Raw genomic sequence first — 26,956 nt, 5'->3', positions numbered from 1 at the left:
CTTTGGGACTTGCTTAATTCACTCAGCATGATGTTTTCCAAATTACTCCATCTTGTTGCAAATGACCGGATTTCGTTGTTTTTGACTGCTGTATAGTATTCTATAGAGTACATGTCCCATAATTTCTTTATCCAGTCTACTGTTGATGGGCATTTGGGTTGGTTCCAGGTCTTAGCCATTGTGAATTGAGCTGCAATAAACATTAAGGTGCAGACAGCTTTTTTGTTTGCCAATTTAATTTCCTTTGGGTAAATTCCAAGGAGTGGAATGGCTGGGTTGAATGGTAGGGTTATATTCAGATTTCTGAGGAATCTCCAGACTGACTTCCATAGTGGCTTCACCAGTTTGCATTCCCACCAACAGTGGGTTAGTGTCCTTTTTTCCCCACATCCTCTCCAGCATCTATTGTTGGTAGATTTCTGAATGTGAGCCATTCTAACTGGGGTGAGGGGAAACCTCATTGTGGTTTTGATTTGCATTTCCTTGATTGCTAGTGATCTTGAACATTTTTTCATGTGTCTGTTGGCTATTTGGATTTCCTCTTTTGAAAAATGTCTATTGAGGTCCTTGGCCCATCTCTTAAGTGGGTTGTTTGTTTTGATGTTGTGGAGTTTCTTGATTTCTTTCTGGTTATCAACCCTTTATCTGTTGCATAGTTTGCAAATATTTTTTCCCATTCTGTCAGTTGCCTCTTCACTTTCCTGACTGTTTCTTTTGCAGTACAGAAACTTCTCAATTTGATGCAATCCCAAATGTTAATTTTGGTTTTGACTGCCTGTGCTTCTGGGGTATTTTCCAAGAAGTCTTTGCCTGTACCTATATCTTGCAGGGTTTTTCCAGTGCTGTCTAGTAATTTGATGGTGTCGGGTCGTAGATTTAAGTCTTTAATCCATGTTGAGTGAATTTTTGTGTAAGGTGAAAGGTAGGGGTCTTGCTTCATGATTCTGCATGTGGAAATCCAGTTTTCCCAGCACCATTTATTGAATAGACTGTCCTTACTCCAGGGATTGGTTTTGGATCCTTGATCAAATATTAGTTGGCTGTAGATGTTTGGATTGATTTCTGGTGTTTCTATTCTGTTCCATTGGTCTATCCATTTGTTTCTGTACCAGTACCATGCTGTTTTGATAACAACTGCCCTTTAGTATGTCCTGAAAACTGGTATTGTGATGCCTCCGGCTTTGTTTTTGTTGTACAAGATTGCTTTAGCTATTCGAGATCTCCTGTGTCTCCATACAAATTTCAGCATCATTTTTTCCAGATCTGAGAAGAAGGTCTTCGGTATCTTGATTGGTATCACATTGAATCTGTAAATTGCTTTTGGGAGAATGGACATTTTGATGATATTGATTCTTCCAATCCATGAGCATGGAAGATTTTTCCATTTTTTGGTATCCTCTTCTATTTCTTTCTTTAAGGTTTTGTAATTTTCATCGTAGAGATCTTTAACGTCCTTGGTTAAGTTTATTCCAAGGTATTTTATTGTTTTTGATGAGAGTATTACAGGCATGGAAAGCCAAAACACTCTGGGAAAAAAAAAAAAAAACCCTGCATGAAAAATCTCCGCGAGTGAGATCCCAGTGAAAAGAACAGGTCATCAAAGAAGGAGGTACCTTTCTCTGAAGGGAGGAGAGAACCTCCACTTTGAATATGACCTTGTCTAAATATGATCAGAGTTGGTGAACCCAAAAGGCTTCCATAGCCTTGGCGACTCATGACAAGAGCCTAGGGTGATTACTGATGCCATAAATAAGAGTGTCAATGTGTTAAGTCAACAACAGGAGTCACTGTGCACTTACTCCTCATGTAGGATCTCTGTCCTTAATGTGCTGTACATTGTGATTTAATGCTATAACTAGTAGTCAAACAGTATTTTTTAGGAAACCATGGTCAGTAAGTTTAAGAAACTGGGCTTAAGCCAATTCAAATTGTTTTCTATTGTGCAATTCGTAAGCACTTTTAACGTATCACTGATCACTATGTCCTTCTTAGTATAATGTGGGGGCAATTCCACAATGATACATAGCCACAGCACACATTCTGTTTGTTCCAACAGGGTGACTCAAGGAACACACCACCTGAGAAATGACTCTCTATGTGAAAAGGACCCAGAAAGAATGTGTCAGGCAGAGAGAACTGGGATCTATGTCATTTGTGAGATATGCTTCCCAAAAGCATGGACTGTGACCATCAGGGAGTTAAGCTTAGCTGCCTTGCCATGAATTGTCTCATGCTGTTGGCATCCCACTGACTTTCTATCACATTTTCCCTACACCAACCTTCATGTCACTTTCTGTTCTGTAAAAAAATGAAGGGGTTCTATTGGAGGAGCTACATGATGCATTCCAGGTTTAAAAGTCTATGGGTCATCCATACTAACTTAAATCCTTGAAATTTCCTACTTTTTTAAGTACTTCCAAATCACAGGTGAATGGTGCCTGAAGTTGAAAACTAAGCTGAGTCAATATCCATTGTATCACAGCCTTCAGCTCTCTGAGGCCCCTAACTACAGGGAAGGAAAGCACACCCTCCAGAGTATATGAAACCTGGGAAAGCACATGGTACCTAACCAAGAAGGGGCGTGAAGAACCCTGAAGAAAAGGCAGTGTCATTGCTTATAAGTAAGTACAATAGACTGCAAGAGCTTTGGATGATGGGAGTTTTTCCTGATGATAACTGCAGGCCTTTGAAGACAGGGAGATGACATAGTCACTGATAAGCCGGGAATAGACCGGCTCACCATGACTGGTAAAAGGTATCTATGTGTAATGGAAAGTAACATGACTAGAATTAGTCAGACCAATGGGGGAGATAATACCAATTATCTGAGCGAGAGATGGTGGCCCAAGATTAGACCCACGTTTTTGGCTTGGACAACAAGGTAGATGGTGGTATTCATTTTAGGGAATAGAAGAATTAAAGGATGAGCAGAGAGAAAAGACCCAAATCAATAAAATCAGAGATGAAAAAGGAAACATAACAACAGACACCACAGAAATAAAAAGAATCATCAGAAATTACTACAAGGACTTGTATGCCAGCAAACAGGGAAACCTATTAGAAATGGATAGATTCCTAGACACATGCAATCTACCTAAATTGAACCAGAAAGACATAGAAAACCTAAACAGACCCATAACGGAGACAGAAATTGAAACAGTAATAAAGGCCCTCCTAACAAAGAAAAGCCCAGGACCAGAATGATTCACTGCTGAATTCTATCAGACATTTAAAGAAGAACTGACTCCAATTCTTTTCAAACTATTCAGAGCAATCGAAAAAGAGGGAGTCCTCCCAAATTCTTTCTATGAAGCCAGCATCACCTTAATTCCTAAGCGGAAAAAGATGCAGCATTGAAAGAGAATTACAGACCAATATCCCTGATGAACATAGATGCAAAAATCCTCAATAAAATTCTGGCCAATAGAATGCAACAACACAACAGAAAGATCATCCACCCAGACCAAGTGGGATTTATCCCTGGTATGCAGGGATGGTTCAATGTGCGCAAAACAATCAATGTGATACACCACATTAACAGACTGCAGAAGAAAAACCATATGATTATCTCAATAGATGCCGATAAAACATTTGATAAAATACAACACCCTTTCATGATAAAAACTCTAAGCAAACTGGGTTTGGAAGGAACATTCCTCAATACAATCAAAGCAATCTATGAAAAACCCACAGCCAACATCCTATTGAATGGGGAAAAGTTGGAAGCATTTCCACTGAGATCTGGTACCAGACAGGGATGCCCACTCTCACCACTGCTATTCAATATAGTTCTGGAAGTTCTAGCCAGAGCTATTAGGCAAGAAAAAGAAATTAAAGGGATACAAATTGGGAAGGAAGAACTCAAACTATCCCTCTTTGCAGATGATATGATTCTTTATTTAGGGGACCCAAAGAACTCTACTAAGAGATTATTGGAACTCATAGAAGATTTTGGCAAAGTAGCAGGGTATAAAATGAATGCACAAAAATCAACAGCCTTTGTATACACTTGGTGTTTCTATGTGGGTGCAAACTGTTGAAATCTTTCCTTAATATATGCTAAACTGATCATCTGTATATAAAGAGAATTGAAAATGAATCTTTATGTGAATGGAATGGGTGAGGGAGAGGGAAACGGGAGGGTTGCGGGTGGGAGGGAAGTTATGGGGGGGGGAGCCATTGTAATCCATAAGCTGTACTTTGGAAATTTATATTCATTAAATAAAAGTTAAAAAAAAAGAAAAAAATACCATTGATAGAGATAGAAGTGAGCAGAACAGTGGGATGAGATGGGCAATGGAGAAACTATTTGGAAGTGAGGAAAGAGACCATTCATGAAATGATACTGGAAAATTCATGGAATTTGACATTTGAAGAACCAGTTTCAAAACCTGGTACTGCTGACTTGCTACGAGCCTTTGTCAATGACTTTCCCCATCTGAGTCTGTTTCTGAGAAGCGGGGCAACAGTAAGTTCTGCTCATTTTCCTGGGATATAGTTCTCATTGTGTGCCACAGGAGGAACAATGTCATGGAATTGAGATGTTTTAATTCTTTTGCTTGCGTTTCCAGAAATAACTAATGTGGTTATGTTTAACCTTTGATTGAATCATGGATAAATGTTGCAATGCAATGTGGAGAGTATCTAGAGAATAGAAGAATATATAGAGTTTTTTTTTTAACTCTATCATGATTATCCATGGAGAGCTCACAGACATAAACATTACCTTGTTTTCAACTGGCCCCTGACTGACAGTTAAACTTAAGTAAGTTAATGCACATAATTAATAGATGCACATGAAAAATACCATATATTTATTCTTAAATAGATCCAAAAAGCATTTGTGTTTCCTTTAAAAATTAAATGAATATAACATTTTTTTCTCTTTCACTTTCTTACACATTAAATATCTATGTGAATGTTATTGAATTATTTGTTTTATATAAATAAAATGTACAGAAATATAGGATTATCTCGCATTTAATTTCAGGTTAAGGTGCTAAGAAAAGACTGTATTTTTCATTTCTTCTATACCCCGTTTCAATATAATTTGAAATAATAAAAATTACAATATTTACTTTCAAATTTTCACCAGAACCAGAGGGTAGATTTAATGGTCTCGACTTTTCCAGATGAGCAAATGAGCTTGAAAAATGGCAAAACAAAGGACTGACAATGTGGCGTAGCAGGTAATGCCACTGCCTATCTATGGGTGCTGGTTCATGTCCCAGATGCTTCATTTCTGATCCAACTCACTGCTAATGTCCCAGAAAAAGCAGCGAATATGGCCCAAGTGTTTGGGCCCCTGTCACCCACGTGGGAGACCTGGAAGAAACTCCTGGCTCCTAGTTTTTCAGCCATCTGGGGAGTGAACCAGCAGATGGAAGGTATCTCTCTCTGTGTGTCTCTCTCTGTCTCTCTGTCTCTCTCTCTCTCTTTCTCTCTAATTTTGACTTTCAAATAAACAAACAAAATCTTTGAAAAAAATGGCAAAACAAATTCAAATGTCCACTATAGAGCTAAGTATGGTAGATACTGAATAAATGTGATAATTGCTATCCTATAATAGCTTCTTCACTATTTTAAGATCAGTAAATACAGAGTGTGATCTCATTGCAGGCATGCACACTAGTATAGAGCAATAGTCATGCTGTGGGAGTTTTCTGGAATGCTCTTCATCTCTGTCCTATTCCATTTATCCCCGTTCATCCATTTATTTATTCAGCAATAAGAAGTAACTAGTCACTGAATTGGTCCATACTTCTGTTTGTCCACCTGTTCTATGACTACATATTTCTGTTCTGACTGGCTGCTGACACACAATTACAGACAACAATAGGAGCACCTAACAGTTGGGGTGAGTCCTGGGCATGACATATCCTAGAATATTTCCAATTACTTGGACAACAGAACAATATTCTTGTTATTAATGAAGACTTAGTCCATCAGGTCTCTAGAAATCTAGGATTATTGTTTTTAAATAGTCTTTTATTTGAAAGGGAAAGAGAGAGAGAGAGGTAGTTCCCATTCACTGGTTTACTCCCCAGATGCCCACAATGGACTGGGTCAACCAAATCTAGAGTGAAGAACTCCATCCACATCTCTCACAGGAGTGACAGAGACTCAACTACTTGAGCTAGCACCTGCTGCCTTCCACTGTATGCAAGAGCAGAAATCTTGAATCAGGAGCAGAGCCAGTAGTTAAATGCAGGCATTCCAATATGGGATGCAGGCATGCCAAGCAGTGGCTAAATTGCTTAGCCAAAGACCCACCCTGAAAACTAGGCTCTATGTTGGGATCTGAACCACTGTTGAGGCCTCTGCTTCCTCTCTTCATTAGCTGTACATCAGGCACCTTCTCTGCTTCACATCTCTGCAGTGCCCTAACAAGCTGTATTGGACCTGAGCCAAAAAGAAACATCTCTATTATTGATCCTGTATTTATTTCTTTGGATCAGGAATTTCTGGGGATAATTCATCTAGATTTGAATTTAAGTTGTTCCCTTATACTTCGTGCCCAAAGCTGGGTCATTTGCCTCACTCTAGTACCTACCCTGCACATCTGCAAAGGAATTTTAAAATGACTTGGTTTACATTAGCACAGAAAATGGCAAGATTCCAAATGTATGTTCTTGAACTGGCCCTTGCCACAGAGTTTGCGTAGGAATCAAAGGCCATCTGTGTTTAACTCTCAGAGAGCTATATTTCTCTCCTGTTGAATTCCAGAACATTCTTTCATCCCTAAAAATGGAGCCAAGTACTGACTACAGAAGATAATGTTAAAAATCTTCACTGGTTTAGATTTTCAGGAAATAAGTTCAGGTAACTAAATGGACATTGTTGGCTTCTAGAGACCAGTTACAGGCAGATCTATCCTATGATGCCATCCTAGAAAAGAAGATGCCACCTACATCTTCTCCTTTCTGTAGTGTTCCTCTAGAGCACCATTCAGACATATTGGAATGTTTACTCAAAACCTCCAAATCCCAGCTCAACCCCATTAAGTTCTTCCAACCTTTCCTGGTCTTCACAGCTGAATGTTCATCTGAGCATGGACACCTCTGCGCTCAATTTTTCTTTGAAGCCAAAATATGGACAGAATTTTGAAGGGAGGTTCTTCTTGCAAGATTCCATCCATCCCAGAAACAAAGCTGGGGCTGGCTCTGAGGCCTTTCACAAGACTTAGCTAATTTGAGGAAGAGATCCGGATTTTATAGCCAGTTCTCGCTCTTCCACACCAACAGGAGGGTATTGGGCTGGAGAATACATTAACAAATTCCACAGATACTCCAAAATTTCCGATTGTGTCAATAAATTTTCTTTCCTTTTATTAAAATTATCTCCTTTGTGTTCAGTTTGTGTGGGTGTGTGTTTTGTTTTTTGTGGGCTAGATGATAGGTAGCACATTAGTTGGTTTTTAACACCCCCCCACACACACACCACCACCCAGTGAGAAGCCAGTCCAACCTCAGCCTCTTGCTCTCAAATCTCAACTCAAAAGTTGTATCCTTTATGAAGGCTGCCCTCAACAAACCAGTCTGAATGACTTCCACCTTGGTGCTCACAAAATGCTTCTCAGACATGCTAAAACATTTATTTCCTTCCGCTTAGGATGACAGTTACACTCGACTACTTTTTAAAGGCTGAACTTGGACAACTTGCTTAATCTCTATACTTCAGCTTTCTTATTTATAAATGGAGGCAACAATTACTTTGCCAGGTTATTGTGAAAGGCCTGTAGTCAGACTGAATCAACCAGTTTCCAGTTCTTCATAGGAGATGTTATTTAACGTCCTAAACCATTTTATTTGTGAAATGACAAAAAAATATTGTGTCTACCTCAGAAGTTCAGAATAATGCAGGCAAAGTAAACAATAGAAGGATTAGCAATCATCCTGTTATTATTGTTACTGCTTTCTTGACTAGACTGTGAATTTCTAGAAGAAACCTTGTTCATCTCATTATCACCCACAGATGATAGTAAATGAAGGCCAGTATATGTTTGTAGTATGTTGAAGATAAGGGTAATTCAGAGAGTTCATGGAAATGTATATGATGAAAAATCTATGCTTGAGTTTCCAATGTTCTACACCAAAATAAATTTACCTTTAATTCCACTTTCCATGAATTCTTCAAGTACTCTCCTATTTCTTTTTCTTCTATACCATTTAGTTTTCAAAATACATAAATAATATACAATTTCATCTTTGTGTTGGAATTAATTTATGTATCTTAATTTCTTTTCTGAAATGTGCTTTAGGCAAAAAGGTCACTCAGAAAATACCACATAAAGAAGTGGACTAATACTAACATATTTAAAGGTTCATCATAGCACATCTCTTTTGATAATTGACCAAAATGCTGCACAACTACCAGTAAAACTTCTCCCCTTGGTAAGTAATTCATTTTTTTTTTTTTGACAGGCAGAGTGGACAGTGAGAGAGAGAGACAGAGAGAAAGGTCTTCCTTTGCCGTTGGTTCACCCTCCAATGGCCGCCGCGGCCAGCGCGCTGCGGCCGGCGCACTGCGCTGATCCGATGGCAGGAGCCAGGAGCCAGGTGCTTATCCTGGTCTCCCATGGGGTGCAGGGCCCAAGCACCTGGGCCATCCTCCACTGCACTCCCTGGCCACAGCAGAGGGCTGGCCTGGAAGAGGGCCAACCGGGACAGAATCCGGCGCCCCGACCGGGACTAGAACCGGGTGTGCCAGCGCCGCTAGGCGGAGGATTAGCCTAGTGAGCCGCGGCGCCGGCCAAGTAATTCATTTTTAATTGTTTCAAATTTTTATTTATATAAGGTGAACATATTTCATGTATTTCATATATACAGATTTAGGAGCATAGCAATATTCCCACCTTACCCTCCCTCCTCCTTCCTTTCTTATTCTTTCTTTTAATTTTTACCATGACATACTTTTAGTTTATTTTATAATCATAAGCTTAATTCTCCATTAAGTAGAGAATTTAACAAATAGTAAGAAGAAAAAAAAAAAACACTGTTCCTCAACAGAACAGATAGGGGCTCTAAACAATAATCAAATCTCAAAATGTCAATTTGGCTTACATACATTGTATTTTTATACTCTATTAGTTACCACAGATCTGGTAAAACATAGAATATTTGTCTTTTGGAACTGCCTTATTTCGCTAACTACGGTAGTTTCCAGTTGCATCCATTTTGTTGCAAAAGACAAGAGTAAATATTTTAAAACACTTGAAATCACCAAATGAACAAATAATGAGCTAAAGCCCTTTTCTTACGTAACACAGACATATGTCCATGTGTTGCATCTTGTGAGTGCTGTAGTGCATGCCCCTGTCACCTACAGAGATAGAGCAGGCAGTGAGAAACAGGTTGCTTTTTGTTTCCAATGATGTCACTCAGGTCCAGCATGAGGGATCTGCTGTCTACTCCTATTTTTTTTTTTTCTGCACGGAGAAGCTCTCTTGGCTCTTTGTTGACACCAGCACAACAGAGACAGGGGACAAGGAGGGAGATGGAAAGGACTGATACACCAACCGCTCTGAAAGCACATGACAGCAGACAGCCAGGCTATTACTGATGCTGATCAGCTTAGAGGCAATGCAATCAAAACCTTCAATTACACCTGGGTGATTTAATCAACTCCCTGTCAAACTCAGGCTGGAACTCCTCTGGTACTGTACAAATACAGTAATTACCATGCCAGCTTGCAATAAGATATCATTTCAGTGGATTAGAAAACACATTCTGTTGTCAATTACCAACAGCCAATTTATAGACCCTGAAACAAGCAATATTTTTTAATTGCTGCCTTTGTGTCATTATCACAAAATTACTTCTCTTATGAGGCATTAAATCATCTCAGCCATGTTGAGAGTGGGGCAGGGGGGAGATTAAAAAGTTTTCACTCTGTTCTTTCCTGATAAAATGGGAATAGAGGCATAAAACTTGCATCCTGCTGGGTTGGACTTTGAAATACAAAACAATTGAAAAGCCCCAGAGATTCTCAACTACACAAACAATCACAAACAAATCCTGAAGCTACATGAATAGATCAGAGAGCAGGGAGCCAGGAATCAGATTTATTTTGACCTCTGCTTTTTCTGTATCCCTGGGCTCATTTTTCTCCCATTTGCCTATCTTCCATGCTTTGTTTTGTAGAGGTATTTATTCCTTATGAGGGCATGTTTCAGTTGATACCAGATGTGGCAACTGTCTCCAGAGATCAGGAGATTTAAAATCTTTCTCCTCTATCCACCCTTCCCAAGTGCACGTACCCAGGCCGAAGAATAATTAGTAATTTCGCCTTGCCAGTTTTACTCAGCTGGTACACAAAGTTCCTAGGATTCTTCTTCCTCCTATTGCAAAGGGAATGCTTGACACACCCTTAAAACCTACCTCCATTCCAGCTGGTTGATTCTAAAAGGAGACATTTTTATTCTACCAAGTAGCAGATTACAGGCAAAATTTTGTGATTGCTATTATCATTATTCATTATTCTATTGCTAATAACAAGCATTCTGTAGCACTTGTAGTATCTCAGGCACTTTTCTAAATGTTCTATAAATAGTATAAAAACCTTAAACAGTGTATATTATTGTTATTCTCATTTCACATGAGATCGGTATGTTTCAGATGGTATCACTGTGGACTGTTCTCATTTCACAAATAAGGGTTTGATGCATTGAGTGGTTAAAGTTTTCAGCTGCAGTGAAAAATGGGAAGGATATTGGAAGAATTAGGTTTAAGTCTTGACACTGCCACTTTGGATTCCAGCAGTTATACATTGGTCATTCATTTTAGTTTTCTCACCTTGTAAAGGAGAAAATAGTCACATCAATATTGCTAATTTGTGGTAACCAATGTATAGAGTACAAAATGTAATGTAAATTGAGCAAAATTGACATTTGGAGATTTTTTAGATATTATTATTATTGTTTATTTATAGCCTTTGTACACTTGAGGAACAGTGGTTTTTCTACTTACTACTTGTTGAATTCTTTATTTAGTGGAGGATTAAGCTTATGATTATAAAGTAAACTGAAAGTGTGCCATTATAAGAATTAAAATAAAAGAGTAAGAAGGAGAGAAGAGGAAGGATGGGAGTGAGAGAGGGGAAGAAGTTAAGGTGGTAAGTATCATTATGGTCTTAAATCTGTATCTATGAAATTTGTTCCCCTTATATAAATTTTATAAATTTTTTAAAAAGAATTCCACATATTCTTTTATCTATATGTTTTTATATATTATCTTATTTAATCCTCATGGTGACTCTATTGGTAAAATCTAGTTCCCCCCATTTTGCCAGTGATGAAGCTGAGATGTGGACAAGTAAAGTAGTTTGCTGAAAGTTACACCACAAGGAAGTTGTGGAGCTCCAGATCCCTCTCTCAGCTGTCACCACATACGGCCTCTTATGTTAGCCATTCCTCCTTTACTACTGACAATCTCTAGTCATGTTCTTCTGGTTGAGATCCAGGTCTGTATTTCTAATCTCCTACTACACATCACCTCTCAGACATTGTCACAACTATCTCACAGTTCATGTGTCCCAACTGAAAGGCATCGTTATTATCTTGGCCCTAAACCTGGTCATCCTTTAATTCTTCTATTCCCTAAAATGAATACCACCATCTACCTTGTTGTCCAAGCCAAAAACGTGGGTCTAGTCTTGGGCCACCATCTCTCGCTCAGATAATTGGTATGATCTCCCCCATTGGTCTGACTAATTCTAGTCATGTTACTTTCCATTACACATAGATACCTTTTACCAGTCATGGTGAGCCGGTCTATTCCCGGCTTATCAGTGACTATGTCATCTCCCTGTCTTCAGAGGCCTGCAGTTATCATCAGGAAAAACTCCCATCATCCAAAGCTCTTGCAGTCCATTGTACTTACTTATAAGCAATGACACTGCCTTTTCTTCAGGGTTCTTCACGCCCCTTCTTGGTTAGGTACCATGTGCATTCCCCAGTTTCATATACTCTGGAGGGTGTGCTTTCCTTCCCTGTAGTTAGGGGCCTCAGATAGCTGAAGGCTGTGATACAATGGATATTGACTCAGCTTAGTTTTCAACTTCAGGCACCATTCACCTGTGATTTGGAAGTACTTAAAAAAGTAGGAAATTTCAAGGATTTAAGTTAGTATGGATGACCCATAGACTTTTAAACCTGGAATGCATCATGTAGCTCCTCCAATAGAACCCCTTCTTTTTTTTTTGGACAGGCAGAGTGGACAATGAGAGAGAGAAACAGAGAGAGAAAGGTCTTCCTTTGCCATTGGTTCACCCTCCAATGGCCGCCGCAGTCGGCGTGCTGTGGCCAGCGCACCACACTGATCCGATGGCAGGAGCCAGGTACTTATCCTGGTCTCCCATGGGGTGCAGGGCCCAAGCATTTGGGCCATCCTCCACTGCACTCCCTGGCCACAGCAGAGAGGTGGCCTGGAAGAGGGCCAACCGGGACAGAATCCTGCGCCCCTACCGGGACTAGAACCCGGTGTGCTGTCACTGCAAGGTGGAGGATTAGCCTAGTGAGCCGCGGCGCCGGCCAGGACCCCTTCATTTTTTTACAGAACAGAAAGTGACATGAAGGTTGGTGTAGGGAAAATGTGATAGAAAGTCAGAGGGATGCCAACAGCATGAGACAATTCATGGCAAGGCAGCTAAGCTTAACTCCCTGATGGTCACAGTCCATGCTTTTGGGAAGCATATCTCACAAATGACATAGATCCCAGTTCTCTCTGCCTGACACATTCTTTCTGGGTCCTTTTCACATAGAGAGTCATTTCTCAGGTGGTGTGTTCCTTGAGTCACCCTGTTGGAACAAACAGAATGTGTGCTGTGGCTATGTATCATTGTGGAATTGCCCCCACATTATACTAAGAAGGACATAGTGATCAGTGATACGTTAAAAGTGCTTACAAATTGCACAATAGAAAACTATATGAATTGGCTTAAGCCCAGTTTCTTAAACTTACTGACCATGGTTTCCTTAATTTTTTTGAGGGGGAGTGACTTAATACCAACCAGAATTTCATAGGATTGAAATTAAGTGTGCTGTGGTGATTTGTAGTCACGAGTCACAGTTTAATTTGGCCACGTGTGACTGGTGGCTATTGTACTGGATAGCTGGATTTAGAAACTGAAGTCAATTAAATGAATTACTAAAATGATCTCTGTAGCACTATTTTGCTACCACTTCCATGGACAGTGCAATGTCCCAAAGCAGAAGTTCTCATGGAGGATAATTCAGGCACGGTGCCGTACTGCAGTCATGTTGGGCAGAGCCTGTGGATGCATCTTAGACTGTAACAGGTAGGTCCCCAGCAAACGTGGATCTGGGACATCCCTCAGGGGTTACTTAGATTCAAAAATAGCATGTTGCCTACTCACCTCCAGTTCCTGGAATCTGCTCTGGTTTCTAGTTGTGCAAATAGCTGCTTCTATCAGTCATGTAATGCCATACCAGGGAGTTGGCAAGAGCAACGCATGCTACTCCTTGCCCCAGGATGATGGAGTTAGATTTGCCACTGTGGCTCCTGTCCAATTCTGTGAAGGATGCCCTTGAAAGTGCTCCTCCCTGCAGAGAAGGAATGAAAGAGAACAAAAATAAATAGCACTAGGTAGACTCATAAAACTTGTCAAAATCTTTCAAGCATGGCATACGTGATGATTCATGGGGTTTGCAAAACATTACCAGATTAAAACAAGAAACCTCTTGCAGGGTGGTCATTCTAGAGCTTTGGATCCCTGCGTGGCAGCATAATCCTAATGGGTAGGGGAACTCTGTGCCCCCTTCCTCCACCCACACTATCCAGACGCAGGAGGATGCTCAACAACAGAGCAGTGAAAATCCCTGCTTCAACTTTACCCTTCATCCCATGAAAAAAGACCTTATAAGCCATCTCTGGAAATTTGTTGAGAAATAATTTGCTCAAATTTCTCTCTCTACAGATCAAGCCCATTTCCTCTCATGTAATCAGCAAGAAGAGAGAAGCACAGATTCATCAGCGCACTTATTCTAACCATTCAGAATTTCAGAGTTGATAAATGCAATTTTCCTGGGGCTGTCGATTTTCTGTAATTTAAATGTTAAGCCCTTTCTTCACACACAGCTAAAATTCACTGCATTCCCACTCGGCACATTCTCACTCATTTTGATACTGTCATCTTTCTGATCTGTGACTAGCCATTGCACTTAATTAACCAATGGAAAACAAGAGGACCTTTTCACACCCAGAAGCTAGAGTGTGATGACTCCTGGAGAGAGGAATTAATCAGCACCTGAGTTCAGCCTAATCAGCTGTTAGAGGAAGACCCATCACTCTGATGACCCCAATGCTGCCACAAGGAGAGATTAGAGATTATTACTAATTTACAACTAAATGGCTAACTGTGAAGTCACCAGGTTGTGCCTTCAGCCACAACCATCCCTGACAATGTTACAGGAAAAAAAAAAAAAAAAGACATTCAATTTCTCTTTACTTTTGGTAAATACTGATTGCATGACTACAATGTGCCAGGTGCTGCACCAAGCACCAGACAGAAAATGATGAATAAAACAGAACCCCTGCCCTGGATGATAGGCTGTGAGGGAGACAGGGAGGAAGCAAGGGTCACAGATATGCATGTGCGTGTACCAGAGGGTTAGCTCAAAGCAAGTTAGATGGGGAGGGAAGGTCAGAAAGTAATGACTCAGTCAGGGTCTGAAGGAGGAGGAGTTCGTTAAGCAAAACAGGAAGGGTTTTCCTAGAAGGTGAAACCACCTGTACAAAGGCCCTGTGGTGGTGTGATAATAAGAGACCAGTAAGGTCCACAGGCAGCAGGGAAAAGGAGAGTAGTTTAGAATAAGGCTGAAAATCTACGTAGGAACCAGACCTTGGTCATGAGTAACAAGGAGCCGTTTAAATGCTTCAGGAGATAGGAAGCTATCGGAAAACTGTAAGCTAAAATATAACTTAATCATGACCTTTTAAAACTCCAGAGTCCTAACGATTTATGAGTCTCCAGAATACACCTTCCACCTCTTAGTGTGGCATTAACATCCTCTGTGCTCCCGCTACCGTCTCCTCTCCTGTGCTCTCCGTCTTGCCTCAGTATAAAGTGGGCCCTAGATCTTACCGTTGAGCTTGCCATGTACCTTCTGGGGCTCTGTGCCTTGCTTACATCTGCATGCTCTTTGAAGGCAGGAATGATCCCTATCCCTGTGTGTTTTGGCTGCCTAGAACAGAGCCAGGCACATAAAGATATCTGTGAATGGAAGGGGCAATGAATGAACACCTTTACTATTTTATCTGTTAAAAGTCTGCCCATTCTTAAAAGGCCTGAATTGATATATTGACGGCTTCCATGAAATCTTCTCTGGTTCTCCAAGCTGGAATGATTTGCTCCTACTTTGCTGCTACCCCTGGCCTTTGTTTATACTGGTGACGTCACTATCTTGTATTATAATGTCCTGTATGAAAGAACAGATGCAGGCAAACACGATCTGCATACCCACCTTAAGAACTTTTCAGACAAGACAGACACGGAATGAGGGTCCTGAGGACCCTAGAGAGAAAGCATGGTGTGAGCCTTTGGAACTGACAGACAAACCCTTTGATATTAGTTAGGTTGTATCTAACTTAACTCATCTCCTTAATCTTGACCTAATTATGTCTGATGAGATTAAGACATGTCAAAATATATTTGGCAGGTTAGAAGGATGGCACTGCCAACAATATTTCCATTAGAAACTTGGAGAGAATTTAGCCCAAGGGAAAAGGCAAGTTGACAAACTGACTCTGAAGCCCTAGGGGTGAGAAGAGGGATAATTCTAAGAACAAGGCAGTATTTTCTCCTAAGTATTTGTCTCCTGGCCCAGCCCCTATGGCTCCTTTCTGAGATCAATGGGGTGGGGACCAAGGGGGATGTCAGATGTTAGTATAATTGGGAAGAGCTGTTTCACAAACACGTCACAAGGCGTGGAGGATGGGAGTTTTCCATGTGGCAGCACCAGGAGACACTGAGCCCTGTGGGTCTAGGGTCACTCCTCTCTCCTAATCGCCCTTATCATCAAGAAAAAAACTAACACCAGACACACTGAGGTTAAGAGAGTTTTGCAATTGAAGTAACAAAACCCTTGGGATTGGAGCTAAACCTGTAATAATTACTGTGGGCCCAGTAGGAACCTGTTTTTCCATGACCATTATGACCTAGGGAAAATCAGTTATACCCTGCAGTTGGACTGCTGGTGGATATTTCTTCCCCTGGAGGAACCACCTTACCTTGCCATGGTAAGGAAGCCTGCACAGCCCAAATTTCTGCAAGCCTAAGAGCTCTTGTCTGAGCTTCAGCAGAATCCCAGCCAACCTGTACAGAGTTCTTTCCCTAGCCCCGAGAAATGTCTGAGAGTCCCTGGAGGAGCTTTTGCCACATCCTTCAAGGCGTCTGTCATTGCCACTTGTCAACTCAACCCTCCCTCTCCAGCTCCGGTGTTCTCTGTTCCCTGTAGACTGCTTCAAAAGCAGCAGGAAAAGTTTCCTACATCCCAGGCTCACCTCAAGAATGTCATTGCTCAAGGCTCCCAGTCCTCAGAGGGTCGGAGCGTTTTTGTAGTTGACTGTACCTGGGGACCAGTGTAGTGATGGGCTGAGATGAAAAAATGTACTTCCAAATTCTGTGTCAGTTTTGTCACTCAGAGCCTGACACCTCTGTGTGTGAGTTCAGCTGCATGAAGAAATTCCTCTTGAACAGTTAAGTCCAGTTTCTTCTTCTGACTCTTCTCCATGGGAGGCCCCAAACTATCCTCAGTGAACCCAAGAAAGCTGCCTTTGGAGTGGGGCCGCTTATATTGAATCAGTTGGCAAAGTGAATAACGACTCCTTGGTTTAGTTTTTGTACACTGTTTTAATAATGTTCTTCATACATGGCATAAGAAACAAAACAAATCTTAAACAAAAAAAAATGAAAAAACAGTACCTGGGTCCCTGCCACCCACATGGGAGATCTGGATGGAGTTCCTGGCTCCAGGCTTCACTCTGGCCCAGCTTGGGCTGTTGTGAGCATTGGAGGAGTAAACTGTGAGATCAAACACTCTCCCTCTCTCCCTCTCTTCCTCTCTCTCTCTCTCTCTCTCCCTCTCTCTCTCTCTCTCTCTGTCTGTTGTTCTCTCTCTGTGTGTCACTCTGCCTTTCAAATAGATAAATAAATAAATAAATAAATAATTATTTTTTAAAAAGCAATCAAAGAAAAATATTCTGTGAGATTCCTTTCCTAGAAGGATGTTTATGGAAAGCTCATTACAAGATGTAATGGCAGAATCACAGCACAGGCTTTTAAACTGACCAGTATTGTCCACCCATGTCAAGGCCTCTTCATACATTGAAAATACACATGTGAACACACACACACACACACACACACGATTCTGTCTTGTATGGAGGAAGAAAGTGAGCACAACTGTATCCCCTTCATACTCAGCCCTGCTGTTCTCCCACCTAGCCATGCAATCAAAGTGCCTTTTGCTTTTTCAGGTGTAAAAGATTGGCTTTTTCTGCATACATCAGAATAGAGACAGTGCATATGTGTGTGAGAGTGTGTTGAGGGGTGCTGCGGCTTTTCAGTTCCCACTGATCCACACCAGATGCTAAGCACATTGTGTGTGTGTGTGTGTGTGTGTGTCCATAGAGGTTTACTGAATTATGCATTAGTTAGAGAACATGTTGGGATGACTAAGGTTGGGCAGATGTGCTACAGTGCAAAAGGCAATCTTATCCTTCAGAGTGTTTGCTGGTTATACAATATATACGAGGTAAGTAGTGTATACCAGAAAGAAATACCAGAAACTGCTGGGTAAATGGCAGGGGTTCAATCAACGTTCTCTCTTTTTCACTTTTTCAACTCCTCTTACTTCAATGCCCTTGGAGTTTCTTTTACTCATAAAAAAATAGCTCTCAGGAAAAAGAGATCCAATGTTAATTTGCATCATTATGAAAATACACTAACTGTGCTGCTCCTCTGGGATCACACTTTAAGTCTTGTATTAAATTGCAAAATAGAGGACTTTTATCTTGTGTTAAAGGCATGGCAGGAGGCAGACTGAAATTGAAGAGGTCGATTTGGGAATAGAAGAGCTCTTCCTCCATTTTCTTGTGTCTGCTATCCATCCTCTCCCTTCTCCCTCTGAAAGCCTGGGTTCTTCTGAATGTGATGGGTGTGAGTGTGTACATATGCATTCCATGTGGGAACAAGACATCAGTGGACAACAGAATGTGACTTAAAAGCATGTGGTGTATATCTTCCTTTGGAAGCTAATAAATAGCTTGGTCATAACCCTTCTCACTATGAAAAGAAATCTCACAGAGCTCTTTCTGTCCAGCCTGGTGCCAAGCAGAAGGAAGAACAAATCGGGGTTATTTTATTAAAATAGTTTGGAAAGTCAAAACAAGAGATGTTCACAGTGCCTGTGCATTCAGGCTTCACTCTGCCCCAGCTTGGGCTATTGTGAGCATTGGAGGAGTAAACTGTGAGGTCAAACACACACACTCTCCCTGTCTCTCTTTAACTCTCTCTCCCCTTTTCTCTTTCTGTTGTTCCCTCTCTCTATGTCACTCTGCCATTCAAATAAATAGATAAATAAATAAGTAATTATTTTTTAAAAAAACAATCAAAGAAAAATATTCTGTGAGGTTCCTTTCCTAGAAGGATATTTATGGAAAAGTCATTACAAGATCTAATGGCAGGGGCCGGTGCTGTGGCACAGCGGGTAAAGCCACTGCCTGCAGTGCTCACATCCCATATGGGCACCAGTTCGAGTCCCGGCTGCTCCACTTCCAACCCAGCTTTCTGCTATGGCCTGGGAAAGCAGTAGAAAATAACCCAAGTCCTTGGGTCTCTGCACCCACATGGAAGACCCAGAAGAAGCTCCTGGATCCTGGCTTTGGATCAGCACAGCTCCGGCTGTTTTGGCCAATTGGGGAGTAAACCATAGGATGGAAGACATCTCTCTCTCTTTCTCTCTCTGTCTCTCCCTCTCTCTCTCTCTGTAACTCTGACTTCCAAATAGATAAAATCTTTTTAAAAAAGATCTAATGGCAGAATCACAACACATGCTTTTAAACTGACAGGTATTTTCTACCCATATCAGTGCTCTAAATGGTGAGCTATCCTCAAATTGATTTTAGATTGTAGTCACTTTTCAGTGAACTTTTATACACCTCTGAAACATGTTTGTTAAGCTTCCAAACAACTATTATTCTAGCAGCTGTCCTAGAATTCTCCCCTGGGGAGGAACCACTGTACCATAGGAAAACACCTTACTAAGTCACTGGGGTTGAAAAGTTGAAAGTGTGGTTCCCTGTGGACACACAAAAGCAAGAGACAATCAAAAGGAGAGGCAGAAAGGCGGGGGGCGGGGCACAATAAATTGCCCACTGGAAATGACCAAGGTAGGAGATGGAGCAGGAGCAAGTCCAGCAGCATGGTGATAACCTGGTGCTTAAGTTGAAGGGTCTCTAAAGGCATCTTTAAGGGCAGATAAGGCTATTTAGCACACTTAAGTTGTTTGTGGTGCTTCGTATGTATCTCTCTGCTGCAAACTTTCAAAAAGATCCAGATGAGTAGATTTGTGTGAAAATCAGGGAGAGAAGTTATCCTCCACACCTAGTTCTGCATGAGGTTAGCATAGCATTTAAGAACTGAACTGCAATTCAGTGTCAGCTGCTTGGCTCCAAAGTGGTCCTGAACTTGTATGTCCCCTGGGAATTTGTAGCACTCTTGGGAAGGCATTGGGCTTTCCACAGAACACAGAAAGGGGGAATCAAGTCAGTCATATGTAAGTTACCTGAGTCAGGTCTTAAATTATCAGCTGAGTTACACATCATTCATGCAAAGGGTGACTCACATAGGCATTCGGAGTTCCTTGGCTCTTGCTTTCTCATTGCCAGACTGACTCTCAATGGTCTCACAGAAGTCTCCAGGAGCCTCCTGGAAGGGCAATGTGATTTAAAAAAAAAATCGTTTATTTTACATACTTGTATACTGGAAAGATGTGCCTTTGAATGAATTTCTCTGATTAAAATTTATTTCCCAAACCTCCTGAGGTGTGCAAATGGTTCTCTTTTCCTTCTGGCTCTTTTCAACTTCTGCACACCACAAACAAATCAAGATGTGTCTTGTTCATTCCACAAATCCTTAAATGAAGATTGTGAAAGTGGCAGGGAGGGCAGGGAGTGAAAAGGCAAGTAGGTACTGATTTATTCCTGCTTGCTCTCAGCATGAAAAGACTCTGTTCATCTCTGAAAATTCCATGGGGAATTGGAAGGAGGGAAAGAAACCAAGGCTTGTTGTTTGCACAGAGCTGTTCACAAATATTGTATCCTGGGGTCAGTTTCACATGCTGAGTAAGAAAAAGTCCCAAGGGATTCCGTAGAATGTGAAAGCAGGACAAAAATTTTGTTCCTTGTCATTTGTCTCCCTTGAAACCTGCACATCAAACGTTTTAAAACAGACAGAGGAGGATAGTTATTACCTCTTGAAAAGCACCCCAGATGTCTAGGCACATCCAAATTCATCTACAATTTCCTGTGGCTATTTATAACGTTTTAAACCGGCTTTAGGATCTGAAATAAGGCACAGATAGAATTTCAGAGATGTGTTTAAGACCCAGTAGAAATCCTAGAAATGCGCACATCTCCCTTCCAGCCTGCTCCTATCCCCAAGGCCAAATAGGGTGGTAGAGGTTATGTGGTTTATTTCTTGTAACTAAAGGAAGGACAAACAAAACTCCAGGATCCAAGAGAGCTAAATCTGGGTAGGCAGCAACTAACCAGTAACAAACAGTTTCTGCTCAGAGACCATTCCTACTAGAACCAAAAGATGATAGTGATGATGATGATGATACCAGTATTTTTTGAGTATTTACTATATTTAAGACTGTACCTCAAAGACTTGACATACATGTTTTCATTAAATTATCATAATAATCCTATGACATAGCTCTTATTATTCCATTGTAAAGATGAAGAAACCAAGGCTCAACAGATTTAATTAACTTATTCAAGGCATAGCAAATAAATGAGCTTAGAATTTGAATCCAGGAATGTCTGACTTGACCGTATTGCTAAACTGCCTCTGTCTGAATCATGCTTCATAATTCAACTGGAAAATAAGGCTAAGGATAGAAAGAGGTACTACAATATATAAGGAAACAGCCAGCATTTCTCTATTCAGCAAAATCCCTCTTCTGTTCTACCACACATCAGAGCTGCATCTCAAGTAAAAACTTAATGTAGTCATTCAAACTATGCTAACTATGATTAGAAAATGGTTATCTGACTCTTGTTAAGATTTAGATTTGCCACATGGAGCAATATCATGAGACCAATTAATTAATCTATAGCAGCAGATTTTCTAATTTTCAGGAGAAGAGAAATGGTTTCCACTTGGAATACTGAGAGTGGGAGAGACTACCACCTCCTCTGATCAATGAGTAGGTAAGTCTTTTATGAGCCTTGAGTGCATTGTGAGTTGGAAACCTCTAAAATATATCAGTACACCCATTCAGAGCTTCCAGTGGACTGCTTTTTTAAAATTGCCCACTTTCTTTGCCAAGAAGGCAGAGAATGGTTCAAAAATACTTGGGTACCATCCTGCTCCACTATCTGACTTAAACAGCTTTGGGGACCTATTAGAAAGTGTGGAAAAATGCCCTCTTGGGTGGTAGGCCTTTGCTCTGATGATTTCTTCCCCAACATCCTAGAAAGGGTTGGGAAAATGCCTAAGTTAAGCCCCTCACAGTTCTTGTGCCCTGAGAATTCTAGTGTTTGTATTTGTTTAGGTTCCTTTCCAATGCAGAAGCCAAATGAAAGGGACCATTTTGAAATACTATTTCCCATCTGTTCTACTCCCCTAGCCTTCACTAAGTAGGCTTAAAGATTCTTGCTCACAAATTTGCTATCCTTTTGTTTTCTTCTAGTTTTTATAATGATTTTTTTTGGTTTTAGGCTATGAGCTACAGAAAGGGTAAATGCCCTATGGATCAAATATGCAGAGAATGTCTGTTCTCTCTCTCTTCATTTCCTCAGCTTCAAGAAAAATCTTCAACCTCAAGTAAAAGAAAAAGAGAGAGCTGCTATTTCTGTGAAGTCCAAGTAAAGTAATTAAGAATTCCTAACGCTGTAAACAAAATTTTAGGTCCGATATATTTGTTCAGAATTTAAAACAAAAATATCATGGATTGCACAATGCCACTGTTTGGTAAATAGCTTTAATCCACTTTCCAGTTCTCCCAGTTGTTCTAAATTTGTGCTCCTTGTCTTCCAAGGTCCATTATTTTCATGAGTCACCCAGTCGTGGGGAGTACAAGTTTCTAAAGGCCAGGATCCAGCCAAACAGTGCCTGGGTTCCTTGGTGTTTACACAGACTGCCCTGCTTATTGTGGTAATCACCGTCCTGTTTCCTAGCAGGAGAAGCTGGGAAGGTATGGAGCAAAGGAGAACAACTAATACATGCTGAGAAGCCACTGTCTGCCAAGCACACTGCTATGCCCTTCACAACTCGATCCCTGCCACAACCCCATGAAGTAAGAATTACTACCTCCTTCTTACAGATGAGGAAACGAAGGCTTAGAGGGGATGATGTAATTAGCCTGAGGAAGTACAAGCTAAGGAGAAGTTCAGGGTTGAGTACGGTTGTGTACCTCTAAGCTCATCCTGACCCAATGCTCTGCTTCCTCACTCTGCAGAACTTCAGTCAAAGACAGCTTTCGGAACAAATGAATCATTTGAAAGGCCTCTGCTGGGCCATGCTCCTCATATTTCTGCAAGACCTAACTAGCTGACGATGCCCAGAGCATGTGTCAACTAAGACCTGGCTCGGCAGAATGTTTCTGGGCTTATTTACAGTATGAAGTTCATTCTTGATTCATGAGCTGTTTCTGAGTATGGTGTCCTCCGGGCTGGAGTTACCTCTGGCACCACGGGATCATTGCTCCTTCTTTCATCACTTGGGCTCTCTGGAAACTGACTTCTTCCAAATGAAGCAATTAGTTCAGGTCTATTAAAAGAAATTTCTGAAACCAGTGATTGCAAAACCCATTAGCTGCACAAAATTTAGAAAAAGACTTTCTTTCCATTAACTAGCCAGAATTCAAGTAGTAGAGGCAAAAAATAATAGCAAGCAAATGACAATACCCCCCCCACCAGTGAACTATTTTCTGTAGTCTACAACTTTTAGTAATCTAAAAGGAATCAGCAACCCCAACATTCAGATTACTAGCAGTGTGCTTTGTCCGAATCTATCCTAGGTGCAGATGAGGTCCTCAGCTGCAACTAGGAGCAGGGGCAAAATAATATCAAATAATGCAATTTGTTGTTTTCACCTAACACTCATATTCACCATGTCACAAGGGAAAATTAAAAAAAAAAGATATTAACTTAGACCCTTCTATGATCTGGGCATTGTACCGGGGAAATTCATACATTTATGTTATCCTTAAATTCTAATAATATCCATGTAAAGGGGAAAACTATGACCCTCATTTGTAGGGACATAGATGTTCACAATAATCTTAGAAATAACTTATTCCAGTGTGAGTTCAATCTTTTGAAGCTGTGTTGATCTCATCTGAGTGAAAGAACCTTGTAGTCATTAGGTTTACCTGGGTCTCCAAAAGAGACGAATGGAGATGCATATGATTTTCATTCTGGATCATGAAATGGCCATATGTGTTTATACCCCCCAAACACACACACACACACACACACAAAGCTTATTTTTTAGAAACCTCATACAACAAAACTAACAGAGATCAGGGAGATTTCAACAAACTTGTAGAATTCAGAAGAAAGGATATTAGTTGATACAGTAGAGGGGAGAAAGACAGTTGGCCACAGATACCCATCTGCCTCAACTCTAAATGAAATATAAATCCAGGGCCTTACCCATAAGCAAAATAACTGGAACATTCTTCTCCAGTGGAATAGAAGAAACTGGGAGAGGACAAGGGTAGTTGCTAGGAGCATTGGCAACCCAGGGCAAAGTCCTCCTCATTAATTACTGGGGTCTTTCAATCTTCAGGCTTTCAGCTTGCAAAAAGGCTGTCAATGGACACACCCTCCAGGTAGGCATAGAGCCTCTGGAAGCCTGCTTATTGCTGTTTCTGATATCTGGAGAGACAGCTAAAACTCACCAGATATTGGAGGAAAGCTGACAACAAAAAAGAGAAACCTCAAGACAGATGAACACAGCAGCTGTCCCCAGAAGGAAGAGAGAACTTGGGGAATAGAAGAGAACTTACAGAACAAAACTAATTTAGTATGCTTGGAAATACCCAAGAATATGTGGCATGTATGAAACAAGAAGAGGGTGTTGTATTTTTAGAAAACGTATGAATGGAGAACAAAAATAGATTATGAAAATTGAAAATATGATGTTACAAATGAATATTCACGGTATATGAGGTGTAAGGCCAAGTTGAGGAAAACTCCTAAAAATAGGACAAAAGGAAATTAGGAAGAAGATTAGAGCAAGCAAGTAAATGACATTCAAAGTCAATCCTAGGAGATCTGATATTTCATTAACAGGAATTCTACAAACAGAGAACAGATATTATCAAAAACAAAATACCAAAGAGGAATTTCCCAGGGGTGGTAGGAGGATATCTTTAAATATGAAGAGTCTACACAGTATCCAGTATAATAAACACAGACAGATACCCCTCAACACATTATACTGAATTTTTTTGACACCAAAGACTAAGAGAATATCTTCAAACTTTCTAGAGAGAGGACTAAGGAAAACCAATAGCTAAATCCTCATAGTGTAAAACTAAGAACTAAATTTCTACAGTCTACAGCAACAGAAAAATCAATGTGAGTGTATTATTTTGGATAACTATTGAAGGACTTAAAAAATAAAAATAGTCAAAAATTAGTTACCTCTGAGGAGTAGGACTGGTAGAGACAAAGGAAGGTCGATAGGTTGGAATCATATTTATTAAGATGCCTCAGAAATCTGAAAACAGATCTATCATATGATCCAGCCATCCCACTCCTGGGAATATACCCAAAGGAAATGAAGTTGGCATATGAAAGAGTTATCTGTACTCTATGTTTTTAGCAGCTCAATTCGCAATAGCTAAGATATGGAGTCAATCCAGATGTCCATCAGCTGATGACTGGATAGAGAAAATGTGGTATGCATACATGATAGATTACTACTCAGCCATAAAAAATAATGAAATCCTATATTTTGTGACAAAATGGGTGCAACTAGAGGCCATTGATGAAATAAGCCAGACCCACAAAGACAAATATATGTTTTCTCTGATCTTTTTAAGCTAATATACAGAGTACAAAAAAAAGTTGATGTATATGAGTGAAATTAGCATATTGAGATTTGCTTTTTGTTCATAAAACTTGTCTGTGCTCCAGAGTAGCAGTGGTCTATTTTTTTAGTATAATGGTCTATTTCTTACTGTCGAACTCTTTATTTATAGGAGCATTAAACCTGTGATTATAAAGTGAATCAAAAGTATGTTATCATAAAAATTAAAAGAAATTTTTAAAAATAAAAGGAGAAGGGAGAGATGGAGGGAAGAAAGTATTGTTATATCCTTAGAATTGTATCTATGAAATTCGCAAAATCTGTTCTCTATATATTAATAGGTAGAAAGATAATTAAAATGGAATTGTTTTTCTTGTTGGTATAGATAATACTTTGTATATATAATTAAATATCCAGTGAATAGAGTAAAGCATAAGTATTCTGTATAGTAAAAATAAAACCTATATATTATATAAGATACCATATATCATTGTATGTTTATTAGCTGTGTGTCTATAAAAGTAACACATGACGAATGCGTGAACACTACTCATTGACAACAAACCCATCAAGCCCTGTCTTTTACGGCAGGACACCTGAACAAGGTATATTCTTGCCTTTGTATTTTCTAGTACACTCATAATTACTGATGAATTCTGGCAGAACACCATAAAGTCACATCCACAAAAGATCTAGTGGCCTAAAAAAGAAATCAGCCTTTCAGAAGCAACACAACTTGCAAAGACTCTGTGGCTTAGGCTGAGCTGCAGGATATAAAAACAGTGGTTGAAAACTAGAAACTTCAGGTTGAAAACATTTGAGATTTTCTGAGCTTAACTAAAATCATTTTTTCCCTGAAAAACTGGATTTTGTCAAATCTGTGTATGTGGAGAGTGAGCCATAGATTCTGAGGGACAATTGACTCTTCCTGCTGCAGAAATGCTGGGGGACAGAAACTACTGGAAGCTGGTTTTGCTCTGAGCCATGACAAATTCCTTTAGGGAAAGGGAAATAGTTTTCTAATTGGTCCCTTTGCAGCATACAGGATTGATCTTATTTGAAAGATGCCACCAGGTAATGGATTAGAGTACTTGTTTCCTGGTAGGGACTTGAATAAGTCTGATCCGTGGGACCCAAGACATTTGGCAAAAACAAACACTATGGACAAAATGAAAAAAAAAAAAAAAAAGAGTTCAAGTGAGTGCTTGAAGGGGAAGAAGGGGGAATGCAGGAGTAGGAAGGTTAGATCCCTGCTCAGTATGTGAGAAATGCAGAAGTGCTATGCAATCCCAGTAGCACACAGTATTCATTAGAATGCACCAGCAGCTGTTTGGGGCTTAAGCTGCCATCGGAGGTGCTTTTCTAAGCCTGGTACCTTTTCAATGGACAATGTGAAAAACATTCCTCAGTGAGACCATGTCATAGACTGTGCTGTCTAACTCACAGCTGATAATTTCCCCAGAGGTAGATGAGCTGCAGGAAGACAAAAGCAAATACTCTAAGAAAAAAAATAGTATTATTGGACAAATGAAGAATGCAAGGGGCCTGAGTAGGTGAAACTTGGCAGTAATATAATACTTCAAAGGCCACAAGTAAAAACAGACCCCTAAGAAGGTGCAGTGCAGTGCGTCATGCACTCTGTTGAGAAAGGAAAACAAGAAGCCAAAAA

At 40.3% G+C, this 26,956-nt stretch overlaps 1 long non-coding RNA gene across 1 annotated transcript; it reads right to left on the bottom strand.

The window, feature by feature from the left end:
* Positions 1-827: 827 nt before the first annotated feature.
* Positions 828-26,252, bottom strand: LOC149128511 (uncharacterized). The gene is made up of 3 exons (XR_016233918.1): positions 19,865-26,252; positions 13,375-13,561; positions 828-1,526 (listed from the first exon to the last, which is right to left on the bottom strand). It is a non-coding gene; the product is annotated as an uncharacterized LOC149128511 (long non-coding RNA).
* Positions 26,253-26,956: the final 704 nt, after the last annotated feature.

This window comes from Oryctolagus cuniculus, chromosome 1 (assembly GCF_051225735.1).
Source record: "Oryctolagus cuniculus isolate XC-2025 breed Fujian yellow rabbit chromosome 1, ASM5122573v1, whole genome shotgun sequence".
Classification (NCBI taxonomy): domain Eukaryota; kingdom Metazoa; phylum Chordata; class Mammalia; order Lagomorpha; family Leporidae; genus Oryctolagus; species Oryctolagus cuniculus.
The sequence above is the reverse complement of the archived record's forward strand: the minus strand, read 5'-3'. Positions and strand labels throughout refer to the sequence as shown.